The sequence below is a fragment of the Rhinichthys klamathensis genome, unplaced genomic scaffold (assembly GCF_029890125.1).
Source record: "Rhinichthys klamathensis goyatoka isolate OS25496 unplaced genomic scaffold, OSU_Roscu_1.1 h1tg000015l_1, whole genome shotgun sequence".
Classification (NCBI taxonomy): domain Eukaryota; kingdom Metazoa; phylum Chordata; class Actinopteri; order Cypriniformes; family Leuciscidae; genus Rhinichthys; species Rhinichthys klamathensis.
Genome location: NW_026606567.1, coordinates 3,743,248 through 3,756,858, shown reverse-complemented (window position 1 = coordinate 3,756,858; position 13,611 = coordinate 3,743,248). Strand labels below are relative to the sequence as shown.

Genomic DNA, 13,611 nt, shown 5'->3' with positions numbered 1-13,611 from the left:
TGCATGTTAACCTAATTGTGACCTTGGTTTGTAACAAACTCGGTTAGTAAACAAACATGCCCCAGTTCAAAAAGACAGACGATACGGTATAACTGTAGGTTATCAACAACAACAAAAAAAACAGCTAAAACCTAAATTAAAACTTTGTCTCACTGTAAACTGGGCAAAGTTATGAAGTATAGAACTGTCAAAACCGGCAGTTCATGTGCCTCATAATCTTTAATCAAAATAACTTTCCCTACCTCTTGTATCTCATCTCTTCTCTGATAATGTGTTTACTGGTGTGTGGGCGGGGCAACCTGTCACTCACATGAGATTCACCGACAGCAAACCACAACCATCCAATCAAGGAAAAGGAAAAGTCACCCAAAGTTAAAAAAAAACAACAACAATTAAATACATGATTTAGAAATGACCGAGAATTCGTGTTGAAATGCTGATGTCTGTGTGCTTACTTTGTTAAGGTTGGGGTACCACTGATAACCTTAGATGATCTGAGAAGTTAATGTTTGCCTGACATGGCAACATTACAAAACTAAACCAAAAATCACTTCTCTCCATATTTTAAACATATTAGTGATTTTGTTTGTGTCTTTGTTCAATGGCACGCAAAACAACCTCACAATAAAACCCGGTAACCTCATTTCACTCCAGAGAGCAGAAAGGGAGAGGGAAAGACCTTGAGGATATATTAATGGCTTCCGTCCGGCTCTGCCCAAAAGTCAGAGGTGTCGGCTTACACGGCCAGCCCTCGTTTACATGCCGAACCGCTTCCTCCGCCCTTAATTCAAACACCTGAGGGAGGGACATGGCTTAAGCCGTCCCCATGTGACAGCGGGTTCACATGCACCGGGGAGAAACGTGTTACTGTAACACCTTGTTGGAGGCCAGAGCAGTTATGTAAAGACCTGACGGCCTCGAACACTGCCAAGGGCACTGCAGGGAGGGGCAGCGGGAATAGAGCTATGTGTGTCGGGATGGGGGTTGGGAAGCGGGAATGTTTCCGAGTTTTCACACTGGGCCGTGCATGCAACTATTACTTTTGGGTTTTGAACTTTTTCAGAAATGTTTCTAATGAGACCTGCAACTACAGTGCTTAGCATAAGTGAACACACCCATGCTAAAGTTGACTAAAAAAAAACATCTTTTGGTAATTGATCATAATGCCTTAATTAAAATAATGAGGAAAAATCCAAACTTTAAAGACACCAATTTTCTTTGTGAATGAATAATGTATCGTAAATAAATTAATGTTCTTCCTTAAAATACAGGGTGCATACGTCAGGACACCCCATGTTAAATTCCCATAGAGGCAGGCAGATTTTTATTTTCAAAGGCCAGTTATTTCATGGATCCAGGACACTATGCTTCCTGATAAAGTTCCATTGGCCTTTGGAACTAAGATAGCCCCACACCATCACACACCCTTCACCATACAGAGATTGGCATGGTTTAATTTCAGTTAGCCTAATAGCCGTTTTGATTTGCATTGAAAGATGATCTTATGGAAAGTACCCCATGCCAATCTCTATTTATTTACGATACATTATTCATTCAGAAAATTGGTGTCCTTAAAGGTTGGATATTTTCTCTTTTTTTTTATTAAGGCATTAAGATCTACTTCCAAAAGATGATTTTTTATTCCTCTTTTTAGTCAACTTTAGCATGGGTGTATTCACTTATGCTAAGCACTGTATATATATATATATATATATATATATATATATATATATATATATATATATATATATATATATATATATATAGCAACATATAAACTATATATATACACAAAAAAAAGTTGTAGGGCAGTTATTTATATCTTTTGCTGTAGTGTGTCAGTCGGAAATACAGTTTACTTTTCCAAATATTCACAATTTCACATTTTTATATGCACAATTTCTTGTGTGTTCAGCTTTATTTACTAGAAATGTATAATCAAGGATGCATTAAATTGATCAAAAGTGACAGTCAAAACATTCAATGTTACAAATGATTTCCATTTTAAATAAAGGCTTTTCTTTGGATCTATTATTCATCAGAGATTATTCATTATTATTATTTAACTATTATTACACATTATAAAAAGTGAGTGAGTGAGTGGCTTTGTGTGTGTGTTAGTGAGTGAGTGAGTGAGTGAGTGAGTGAGTGAGTGAGTGAGTGAGTGAGTGAGTGAGTGAGTGAGTGAGTGAGTGAGTGAGTGAGTGAGTGAGTGAGTGAGTGAGTGAGTGAGTGAGTGAGTGAGTGAATGAGGGTGAGTGAGTGAGTGGTGGGGTGAGTGGGTGAGTGGGTGAGTGGGTGAGTGGGTGAGTGGGTGAGTGGGTGAGTGAGTGAGTGAGTGAGTGAGTGAGTGATTGAGTGAGTGAGTGGTGGAGTGAGTGTGAGAGTGAGTGAGTGTGAGTGAGAGCGAGAGTGAGTGAGTGAGTGAGTGAGTGAGTGAGTGAGTGAGTGAGTGAGTGAGTGAGTGAGTGAGTGAGTGAGTGAGTGAGGGTGAGTGAGTGAGTGAGTGGTGGAGTGAGTGGGTGAGTGGGTGAGTGAGTGAGTGAGTGAGTGAGTGAGTGAGTGAGTGAGTGAGTGGTGGAGTGAGTGTGAGTGAGTGTGAGAGTGAGTGAGTGTGAGTGAGAGCGAGAGTGAGTGAGTGAGTGAGTGAGTGAGTGAGTGAGTGAGTGAGTGAGTGAGTGAGTGAGTGAGTGAGTGAGTGAGTGAGTGAGTGAGTGAGTGAGTGAGTGAATGAATGAGGGTGAGTGAGTGAGTGAGTGGTGGAGTGAGTGGGTGAGTGGGTGAGTGGGTGAGTGAGTGAGTGAGTGAGTGAGTGAGTGAGTGAGTGAGTGAGTGAGTGAGTGAGTGAGTGAGTGAGTGAGTGAGTGAGTGAGTGGTGGAGTGAGTGTGAGAGTGAGTGAGTGTGAGTGAGAGCGAGAGCGAATGAGGGTGAGTGAGTGAGTGAGTGAGTGGTTGGTTGGGTGAGTGAGTGAGTGAGTGAGTGAGTGAGTGAGTGAGTGAGTGAGTGAGTGAGTGAGTGAGTGAGTGAGTGAGTGAGTGAGTGAGTGAGTGAGTGAGTGTGTGAGTGAGTGAGTGAGAGTGAATGAGGATGAGTGAGTGTGAGAGTGAATGAGGGTGGTTGAGTGAGTGAGTGAGTGAGTGAGTGAGTGAGTGAGTGAGTGAGTGAGTGAGTGAGTGAGTGAGTGAGTGAGTGAGTGAGTGAGTGAGTGAGTGAGTGAGTGAGTGAGTGAGTGAGTGAGTGAGTGAGTGAGAGTGAATGAGGGTGATTGAGTGTGAGAGTGAGCGAATGAGGGTGAGTGAGTGATTGAGTGAGTGTGAGTGCCTTGATCCCATCATTCTATGAACTGAGCGACAATGAAAAAATGTCCTTCTTACTGGGAGAAGATGTTAATACAGCTGCACTAGCGGCTAAATATGTGCTAGCTATTCACAACGCCAGAGACAGCTAATTCTCCAGAGTGATCAAATATATTTATTTATCTATTTATTAAGATAGATTGTGTTTATCTATATATTTACAATGCTACATATGACATGATTTATACATATATGTTTACTGTTTGTTTTATTATTTATATATAATATGTTGATGCTTTGGCAACATTGTGTTACACAGTCATGCTAATAAAGCTAATTTGAAATTGAAATTGAGTGTGTGAGTGTGTGAGTGTGTGAGTGTGTGAGTGTGTGAGTGTGTGAGTGTGTGAGTGTGTGAGTGTGTGAGTGTGTGAGTGTGTGAGTGTGTGAGTGTGTGAGTGTGTGAGTGTGTGAGAGTGAGAGAGTGAGTGAGTGAGTGAGTGAGTGAGTGAGTGAGAGAGTGAGTGAGTGAGTGAGTGAGTGAGTGAGTGAGTGAGTGAGTGAGTGAGTGAGTGAGTGAGTGAGTGAGTGAGTGAGTGAGTGAGTGAGTGAGTGAGTGAGTGGGTGTGAGTGAGTGTGAGTGAGTGTGAGTGAGCAAACGAGGGTGAGTGAGTGAGTGGTTGGGTGAGTGAGTGAGTGGTTGGGTGAGTGAGTGAGTGAGTGGTTGGGTGAGTGAGTGAGTGAGTGGTTGGGTGAGTGGTTGGGTGAGTGAGTGAGTGAGTGAGTGAGTGAGTGAGTGAGTGAGTGAGTGGGTGAGTGGGTGAGTGGGTGAGTGGGTGAGTGGGTGAGTGGGTGAGTGGGTGAGTGAGTGAGTGAGTGAGTGAGTGAGTGAGTGAGTGAGTGAGTGAGTGAGTGAGTGAGTGAGTGAGTGAGTGAGTGGTTGGGTTGAGTGAGTGAGTGAGTGAGTGAGTGAGTGAGTGAGTGAGTGAGTGAGTGTGAGTGAGTGAGTGATTGAGTGAGTGGTGGAGTGAGTGGTGGAGTGAGTGTGAGAGTGAGTGAGTGTGAGTGAGAGCGAGAGTGAGTGAGTGAGTGAGTGAGTGAGTGAGTGAGTGAGTGAGTGAGTGAGTGAGTGAGTGAGTGAGTGAGTGAGTGAGTGAGTGAGTGAGAGTGAATGAGTGTGAGAATGAGTGAGTGAGTGAGTGAGTGAGTGAGTGAGTGAGTGAGTGAGTGAGCGAGAGTGAGCGAGAGTGAGTGAGCAAGTGGTGAGTGGGTGTTTAGGTTAATCTTGGTTAATCTTGGATTACAACAGAGAGAGGGCCTCCTCGTCACACAAGCTTTACGCAGAAGCACGTCACATTTCCACTATCCAAAACATAAAGCCTTCTGAACAGCCTTATGGGTTCAATTAGCAGTGTTTGTTTTAGGATTAAAGACTGTGGAATAATACAGCAGTCAGTGTTGAAAATCTGAAGTACTTAAATAAGAACATCCAAAGAGCTTTGAGGAAATCAAAGCTGGAATGAATGGATTTGAAGTCTTGTTGTAGAATTTGTTTAGTTATGATTACTAGATGCAATGAAAATGAGAAGCAGAATTCAAATTTGGGTTTCCCGCATACGTGCACCACCACACAACACTATGAATTTGAAAAATAATACTATACTTCTACTAATATTTTATCAAAGATTGACTGTTGACAGCTTTCTTTCTACCACGGTAACACTTGTTAATCATGGTTCCATGTTTTTATTTTATTTTACCTTAATGTTAATTTTTTACATTTACTAGTACATTATTCAAATCAAAAGTTGTATCTGTTAATGTTATTTAATGGATCGGAGCTGACATGACCAACAATGAACAGCTGTATTTTTATTAACTAACGTTATGCAACAAATGCGCTACTCATTGTTAATGTGAATTAATGCATTAACTAATGAGACTTTATTGTAAAGTGTTACCATTTAAAGGAATTGCACACAATGAAACTTCCATAAAATGTTTAAGAATTGTGTTGCATTGGCGCACATTATTTAATTAAATTGTACATTTTTTGAGTGTTGGTTACATTGATCTCCAATGAGGATTAAAAGGGAGAAAAAGAGATGGAAATCTGGAAGATACTAAATAAAGGTGATTATTTGTTTTATATCTGTCCAGACCAGCATAAGCAGCAGGAGATGTGACTCATTTGGTGGACGCAAATTACAGAGACTGCATCATCCCACAAGGGAGATTCCATTTATTTTTGTCCTGTGTGGAAACAATAGTACATTGGGAACAAATGTAGCATTTTATTCCCAATCATGTGGTTAGCAGAGGAACAAGATCACGACAGTGGCTCGGTGGTTCATGTAGGTTGTCTACAAACCAGAAGGTTGGTGGTTCAGTCCCCAGTTCCACCTGACCAAGTGTCGAGGTGTCCATGAGCAAGACACCTAACCCTAGTTGCTCCCGACGAGCTGGATGGCGCCTTGCATGGCTGACACTGCCGTCTGTGTATGAATGGGTGAATGCGAGGCAATATGTAAAGCGCTTTGGTGGCCATTGGGTCTGTGAAAGCGCTATATAAATGCAGTCCATTTACCATTTACTTAGGTCAGACAAGACAAGTAACTACAAGACATTTCGACCGTGACCTACATAGCTAAATACCGTGCACTATACTCACTTCAACTAAAAATAAAACACTTAACATCTCAAACATGATTCATGTGAAGAAAAACCCCCAGCAGAAATGCATTTAGAGTATCTTAGTCTTATGCTCTTATTCCATTTCAAATAAATGCTCCATCTCCTCTGTTAACAATGTTTCCCTAAATATTAAGCAGCAAAACCTGAGAACCATTAATAAGATTAATAAGAACCATTAATAACTAAGCCCCAGTAATAAAATTGAGAATAACTTTTGACCGTAGTGTAAACATATTTTTTGTATTTTTTTATCCAAATACACTTACAAATCGAAGGCAAATCGATCAGGAATAACAGTGTTTGGATGTTTGAAATTGGATTATTGATACAAGAAGGTCAAATAAATCCCTGTAGGTAAAGAGAAACTAGGTTATGACGGCTAAAGCATTGATAAAAAAAGCACAAAGAGAAACAGGAAGGTGTGCTGATGGAGAGAGGCAGACAAAGAAGGGCCACCACGTGAAGGGAGAGTGTGTGCCGTCTTCAGGCCATGTGCTGCTAGCAAGCGTGTGTGTGTGTGTGAGAGAGAGAGCGGCCAGTGTAAGCAAATGACTCATCCTGAAGGAGCCCCTCCACACACACACACAAGCTCATGGTAAATGAAAGCACGGAAAACACATTAAGCCATCATCCAAATGAGAGAATGGCAAGGATAGAAGTGGAAAGAAAAGAACAGTGTTTTTCATCCTCTTTTTTCCAAAGAGAGATAGAAATAGCATAAACACAGCAGCAGCCGAGCTCCAAAGCTATGATCTCACGACCCCGAGATGCTCCTGAATAATAGTTGGGTTCATCATTATAGCTATTCACAGAAGTCTGCTTCCCTATTGTGACGTATATCCGAGTGAAACGGCTTCTCAAACAAGAGACAATGCAGGGCAGGGCTTGGTTTTGTCCATGGGGAATTGATCGACTGGTTAAAAGCATCTTTTGACAAAATTGCGTTATTTATCTTTTTGGCACATTGATTTTCATACTTCACTGAATTTGCACATGCATCTTGTAGGGGAATATTTGCCGGTTTCCCCAAACAGAACTTCTCAAGCTCAGCAGGAGAGCATCGTTGCCCGGCCCTTGTTTAATCATTCCACAGATCCAGAGGATTTTAAGTCTGACGAGACATTTCAAGGACATTTAGCATCCTGTCTTTCAGCCACTGAATAGTTGATTTGGCAGTGTCATCATGTTGAAAGAAGAGCCATCTTGAGCAGGTTTTAGATTTTCCTGTAATTTGTATCATCCATCTTCCCCTCTATGCTGACAAGAGCACCAGACCCAGCCGATAAGCAATCCTCCCACAACAGGGTACGAACCCTATGGTATTATATATGTGGTTTTCATCAGAACTACAGCTGTTAATATTAGCCAAAATGCTGATCTGATTACAGCAACTTCTGCAACATTGCCAAGTACAATTGATCACAGGGGTCAGTAACTTTGGCTAACACCACAAAGCGTAAACACTGGCACACGAGAAATAAATATTATATATGGATATATATATTATATGTTGGATGTAACGATACCCTCATGTCACGATTCGATATCACGAACTAGCGATACGATATCCAAGACATATGGTAAAAGGTTAACAAAAAAATGTACAGTTGATTCAAATGCTAAATTTGATATTACAATGTGGGTGTAGATGAATAGGCCTGGACTTGTTGCTGATAAACCAATGCACAGGACAATAGAGACACCAGAATAAACATATTCATGATTCTGAAGCTGAAAATACAGAATTATTTTAGACGAATATGCTTGCACTGTCACTGCTAGATATATTTAAAATTATGTAGGACCCACAAATATTCCCCCATTGCATTATTATACATTATATATAGCAGTTTAATGTAGTACTATTAAACTTGAAACTCTGAAAACTCACACAGAAATTTTATTTTGGTTGAACCATACGCACTACTGTCACTATCCACGATACATAGTTGCATTTTTGTATTGCGATATATTGTGACAATATATTGTTACACCCCTAGTTGATATCGTTTTTAATACAAAACAACATATTTATAGTATATTAAAGTGACGCAACATAAAATCGGAATCAGAATACTTGGCATTTAAGCTCAATCTGATTCTAATTCTATATGTGTCACTTCAATATACTATAAATATAATTGTTTTGTATTAAAAAATAACTAAAATATGTATTAGGGCTGTGAATAGATTAAACATGCCAATCAAAATTAATCCCACAAATGTGAAATTAAGCATACACCATGTATATTGTTGAACACGCTAATTTTGTCCTCATTGGCTGTAAGCAGCAAAGTAAACCATCAGATTGAAGGGTGATTCACACAAAACTATATTTTGCAAGCTTTTCCAAGGTAAATTTATGTCTTTTCAAAAAAGGACACTTGGAGACTCTAAACTTTAGTCTCCAAGTGTCCTTTTTTGAAAAGACAAACTTACCTTGGAACCAAATTTTTTCTTTACATTAGTGCTGTTTTGGACTAATTGTTTGAATGAATTTGCTTACTGGATCACTGGACTGAAAAAATAGTTTAGAATACAAACAGAAATTTCTGCCTAACAGGTGCATTATACATATTTATATATAGGTCAACTGCTTTACTCATGACTGTAATGGGACACATTAAGAAACTATTTACATCACCGAGGGTGAATGGATTAGACTTGCATATGTTTGAAACAATAAGATTTTTTTGTTTGAGCCTTTTGATTGTGAGCTGTGGTACTGTCAGAGTAAGTGCACGTGAAGACTGTGTGTGAGTCAAGGTTGTTCCTGCATGGGGACTTATTGTTCATGAGACTCACCCTGTGATTCAGCCCATTCTCTTGAGCATGTTCTGCTTTGACTCTCTATATCCTCTTGCATCTGTTTTGAGTCCATGTGTGAGTTCCTGTTAAATGGTGTGCGACAGAAGTATGAAATGACAAATGTATAGGTGTGTTTATACGTAACATGAGTAAAATGTACGTGTGTGTTTGTTTGCGCGTACACTCCCTTAAACACATTCATGCATCCGTGTGTTTGTGTCTGCACGTGCTTCATTATGAAAAGCAATTGCTTTCTCAAAATAGAAAGTGTGTCAGGTAAGAAAAACAAAACATGGATTACAGGAATAGTCGGGAGTCGTGTTTTTACCACCATCATAAAACACATTTACCTTGTAATATCTGTGTGTTTTATGGTTGCTTTCTTACAGCTCTTTCTAGACAGCTCCAGAAATGAGTTGGTGAAATCAAACGTGGATAATAATAAAGTCAATCCCTTTCATTCTGACTGGATGCAAATGATTAATATGACAAATATACAGTAAGACAAGTTCAAATTGATTTTGAATGGTCACAACAAATGGTCGTTTTTAGCTCTTATTATATTTGGTCTTCCCAAGATCTTAAATACACGGTCAGTTTGGGATCAGATTTGAATTTTAATTAACATTTTATATTAGGCAAGGATGCATCATATTGATCAAAAGTGACAGTAAAGACATTTATAATGTTACAAAAGATTTATATTTCAAATAAATGCTGTTCTTTTGAGTCAAAGAATCATGAAAAAAAGGTTTCCACAAAATAACCGCGGATAAACGCGGTGCAGCACAACTGTTTTCAACACTGATAATAATCAGAAATGTTTCTTGAGCATCATCATATCAGAATGATTTCTGAAGGATCATGTGACACTGAAGACTGGAGTAATGATGCTGAAAATACAGCTTTGATCACAGGAATAAATTACACTTTACAAAGGATTCAAATAGAAAAGTTGTTTTAAATTGTAATAACATTTCACAATATTACAGTTTTACTGTATTTTTGATCAAATGCCTTGGTGAGCAGAAGACTTACAAAAACATTAAAAATCTTACCGACCCAAAAGCTTTTGAACAGTGGTCACACTGTTATTTACGACGCCTTTTATTAAACCGAAAGTTTAGATTACACATCAGTAGTGACAATCAAAATAATCTGTTTAGATTGTAACTTTACTGAAGCGTAGTCAAGTTTAACGGCCTATCTACACCGAGCGTACAATGTGGTGCAATAAAGCTAGAACACCCTCATGGTGATCAAAGAAACACTGACTGAAAAGCTCGATTTCATCATTCTAGTTGTGTCATGTCGCTCGGTTTCGGTGTACAGTAAAACGGTCAGGCGGCTGGGTCTGATTAATCGTGGGGTGCTCCGTATCCGTATCCGTGTCCGCACCCACGCTGCGACCCACTGAGGGCCTGTTGCACTGACTCAGGACCTGCTCTTGTCTGGCCCGAAAACCCCACAGTCCTGCCAGAGAGTGAGTCAGGCGTTTCCACCCAGACACACTGAACATGATCAAATTATTCTCTGTTCTCTATATTTTTGTATTGGACTATTTGACATGATTTGGTTTGAATACGTTCTACTCACCCCTGCCATTAAGTAAATAAACTTAAGTTTGGGATAGGACAATATTTCAGTACAAAGTGAGCAGAAAATATGCACATGTCCAACATAGAGCAACCTAGATGACAAAATAGTTTGATTATGTTGATTATGTTCTCATAAGGCTGTGCTTTTTCTACCATCTAGTGGCCAAAATGCAAAATTTCATTTACCGTCCTTTTCACTTCAGTCTGCCTTTGATATAACAAGAGTAAATTACTTCCTTTTTTATCTTTATATATTGTATTTATTCTGTTGTTTTAGGTCACCGTATAACAGGTACACACTTTGCACTGGAACCACCATAAATGAATATAGTCAGGGTTCTTACTCTAAATAAATGATTGATCAGAGTTACATCACTGACAGCATTGACTTAAAGACAGTCATCTGTCGCCACCTACTGGTGCGATGAGGTAATTGCAGAAAGAGGCGCTGTAAATGTGAGATGACCTAAAAATAAAACAGTAGGCTACTAAGCATTGGACGTTATTTAGAGAGTACATTTCTGGGGGTTTTGCTTAACTTAAGGGTTTAGTGTTCAGGGTTATGAAAACATCCAATATTTGCATCCACCTCACTCACCTCCTCCATGTCGCCTGTCAATCCTGCCTTATTTCCATCCAACTCCACTGTCTTTATTTGACCTAACGGTGTTAAAACAAATAAATAGCCTATCATTTGACCATCCTTAAAAACTAGCAAAGATTTTAAGGCATTATGTGTTTTTAATAACCTACTTACACGAGTCTTTGGCAGAAATTGGCACATTAACCATGTAAAGCCTAATGTCCGTCCTGTGTCCATCATTCACTTTAACCTAAAAAATACTCGCTCCTAACTAATTAAACCACGGTTTACAACCACGATATACTCGCGGTTATTTAACAATTGGCTTTCATTAAACAACTAGTAAACGAGAGATAGGCTTTTGCTGCAATTTATTATAATATCTATCCGTTGATCCTCTCACCGAGTCGCTTTGAAAATTGTTTCAAAACACATTCAAACGGACCAGTGAACGTCACGAGAGCTTTTCTATCAGTCAGGCAGGCCCTGTTAATCACTAGAGGTCACGTGGTAATCAATTAGGCCTACGTCTCCCAACGTCTAATTACTCATTGCCTGCCATTGCGTCTTTTAATTAATTCACCTTCATGGTTAATTGGTTAATTACAAGTTTATTATACCTGGTATTATACAGGGTATAATTGTGGTTAATTAATTCACCTTAATTAATTCAAATTCGCATTTTGGTAATTGTACTGTATATTGTTTTAAAAGTAATTTTGTCTCTTCTAAAACCTGATGGAAAAAGAAAACCCGCAGTTCTTTGGCACATAGGCCTAAGTATGGAAGCCCTTTCCCACCACATACGAAAAAATCATGCTTTGATTAATATAGGCTAATTATAATATTAAAAGTCATAATTATGACAAAAAACTCAAAAATTAACTATGTCTTAATTATAAGATAAAGTCAAAATTGACATAAAAGTCGATATTATGAGATAAAAATATATAAATATGACAAAAAGTCAATTATGATATGCAAATTCGATTTTTCATGCCACAGTGACTTCATATCTCAATTTCAACATGTCATAACTCCAACTTTATATCTCATAATTATAACTTAGCGTGTGACTTTTTTTTCTTTTGGGCTCATAATTATGACTTTTTATGTCATAATTATGCATAATTATTATTATACAAGTATAAGTTTAGGAATGAGGAATCACAAGAGGTTTTTAAAACAAGTTACATGGTTATGGCAAGTCCATTTTAAGTCCACAGGCCATAATTCAGTACATCAGGGTCAGAAACACTAAAAGTGTTGGACTGCGTAGGAAACCCCTTCCAGGAACTGCTTAGGACAAAGTTGTGCCACAGACTCAGATGATAGACTCCAACAATCACAATCATTTTATTTATTTATTTCTCCGCGTGATCTGCTGAGGTCACTGAAATCTCAATGCCGTCCTAGTCAAGTCTTCAAGATATAAAACTGAACAGGTGCTTTAAGATTTGCTAATCATAGCTTAATATAAGGCTGCTTAGGTGCCTATCACCCAGTCCTATACCAACATTTGCAAGTGTGACTTTAGATGCTTCTTGCTTGTGTCAGAGACCTTTGAGAATATTCAGACATCGTAAGCATTTTATACCAGCTCATTTTCACAATGCCTCTCCATCCATAGCAGCAAATCCACATCGATCTGTGCATAACCATCTTTCATCTCAGATCAGCATGTAGATTGCGCTCACGTTTCACTTCTGTGTATTTATTTACATGTTTTTTTACATTGTTTTTCAGACAAAATTGCTTAAAGTTCATCAGTGAAATGTTGCAGGGTTCAGAAAACATTGAGTTAAAAAAATATTTTAAATAAAATAATAATATAAAATAAAATACAATCAAATAAAAAAAAATACATTAAAAATAATAATAAATGAAACATTGAAATGATTAAAATAACTGTAATATACATAAACTAACATAAATATTGCATTACTAAAATATCTACATTTCAAACATCTTAGAGTGATAATATAATTTATCTTGTTAATTTTACACTGCAAGAGCTTGTACAGTATAAGTCCGTAGAAGTAGACTGATTGTGGAGAGTCAAGTTACTGAATTTTGAGCAGATAAAGGAGGATACAAGACATAGTGGTGTAAAAATATCAGTAGAGAATATACAGCAGTGCAGCCACACAGCCTCATACAATAATATCAGAAATAATATTCTTGTAAAAACTGGATTCATCAAATGACATGTGACTGAAATGACATGTAACTGTGGACAACAGCATGAAAGCGTGTCTCAGGAATGCCACTGCACCGGTCTTCCCGCATCCTGGTGGTTTAATGAGAAGGAACACTGAACTGATGATGTATTAACCATAGGCATTCTGTGTGGACATTAAACAAGTCTCATTCCAGGCCTCTAGGTGTCCGATTGTGTTTCAATTCGAAGTAAGTGCATTATCATACAGTGGATCTGGTTAGACGGTCTCACAACAGCGGAAGGTCATTGAAAAGCATTGCTTTATCCCATTATCACTGCATTGAATGTGAGGAATTCAAGAAGGTGCCGTGTTTGTTATCTGTCTCTTGTCACTTCAAACAATTTACAGGGTTATCAGTTCATGAAACTGAACATGTGATGGTTGCCTTTCCATTGCAAAGCCCTTCAGT

At 38.6% G+C, this 13,611-nt stretch overlaps 1 protein-coding gene across 1 annotated transcript in view; it reads left to right on the top strand.

The window, feature by feature from the left end:
* LOC130069457 (serine/threonine-protein kinase/endoribonuclease IRE1-like) overlaps positions 1 to 13,611 on the top strand; it is a 119,851-nt gene that overhangs the window by 43,840 nt on the left and 62,400 nt on the right. The window lies entirely within an intron of this gene.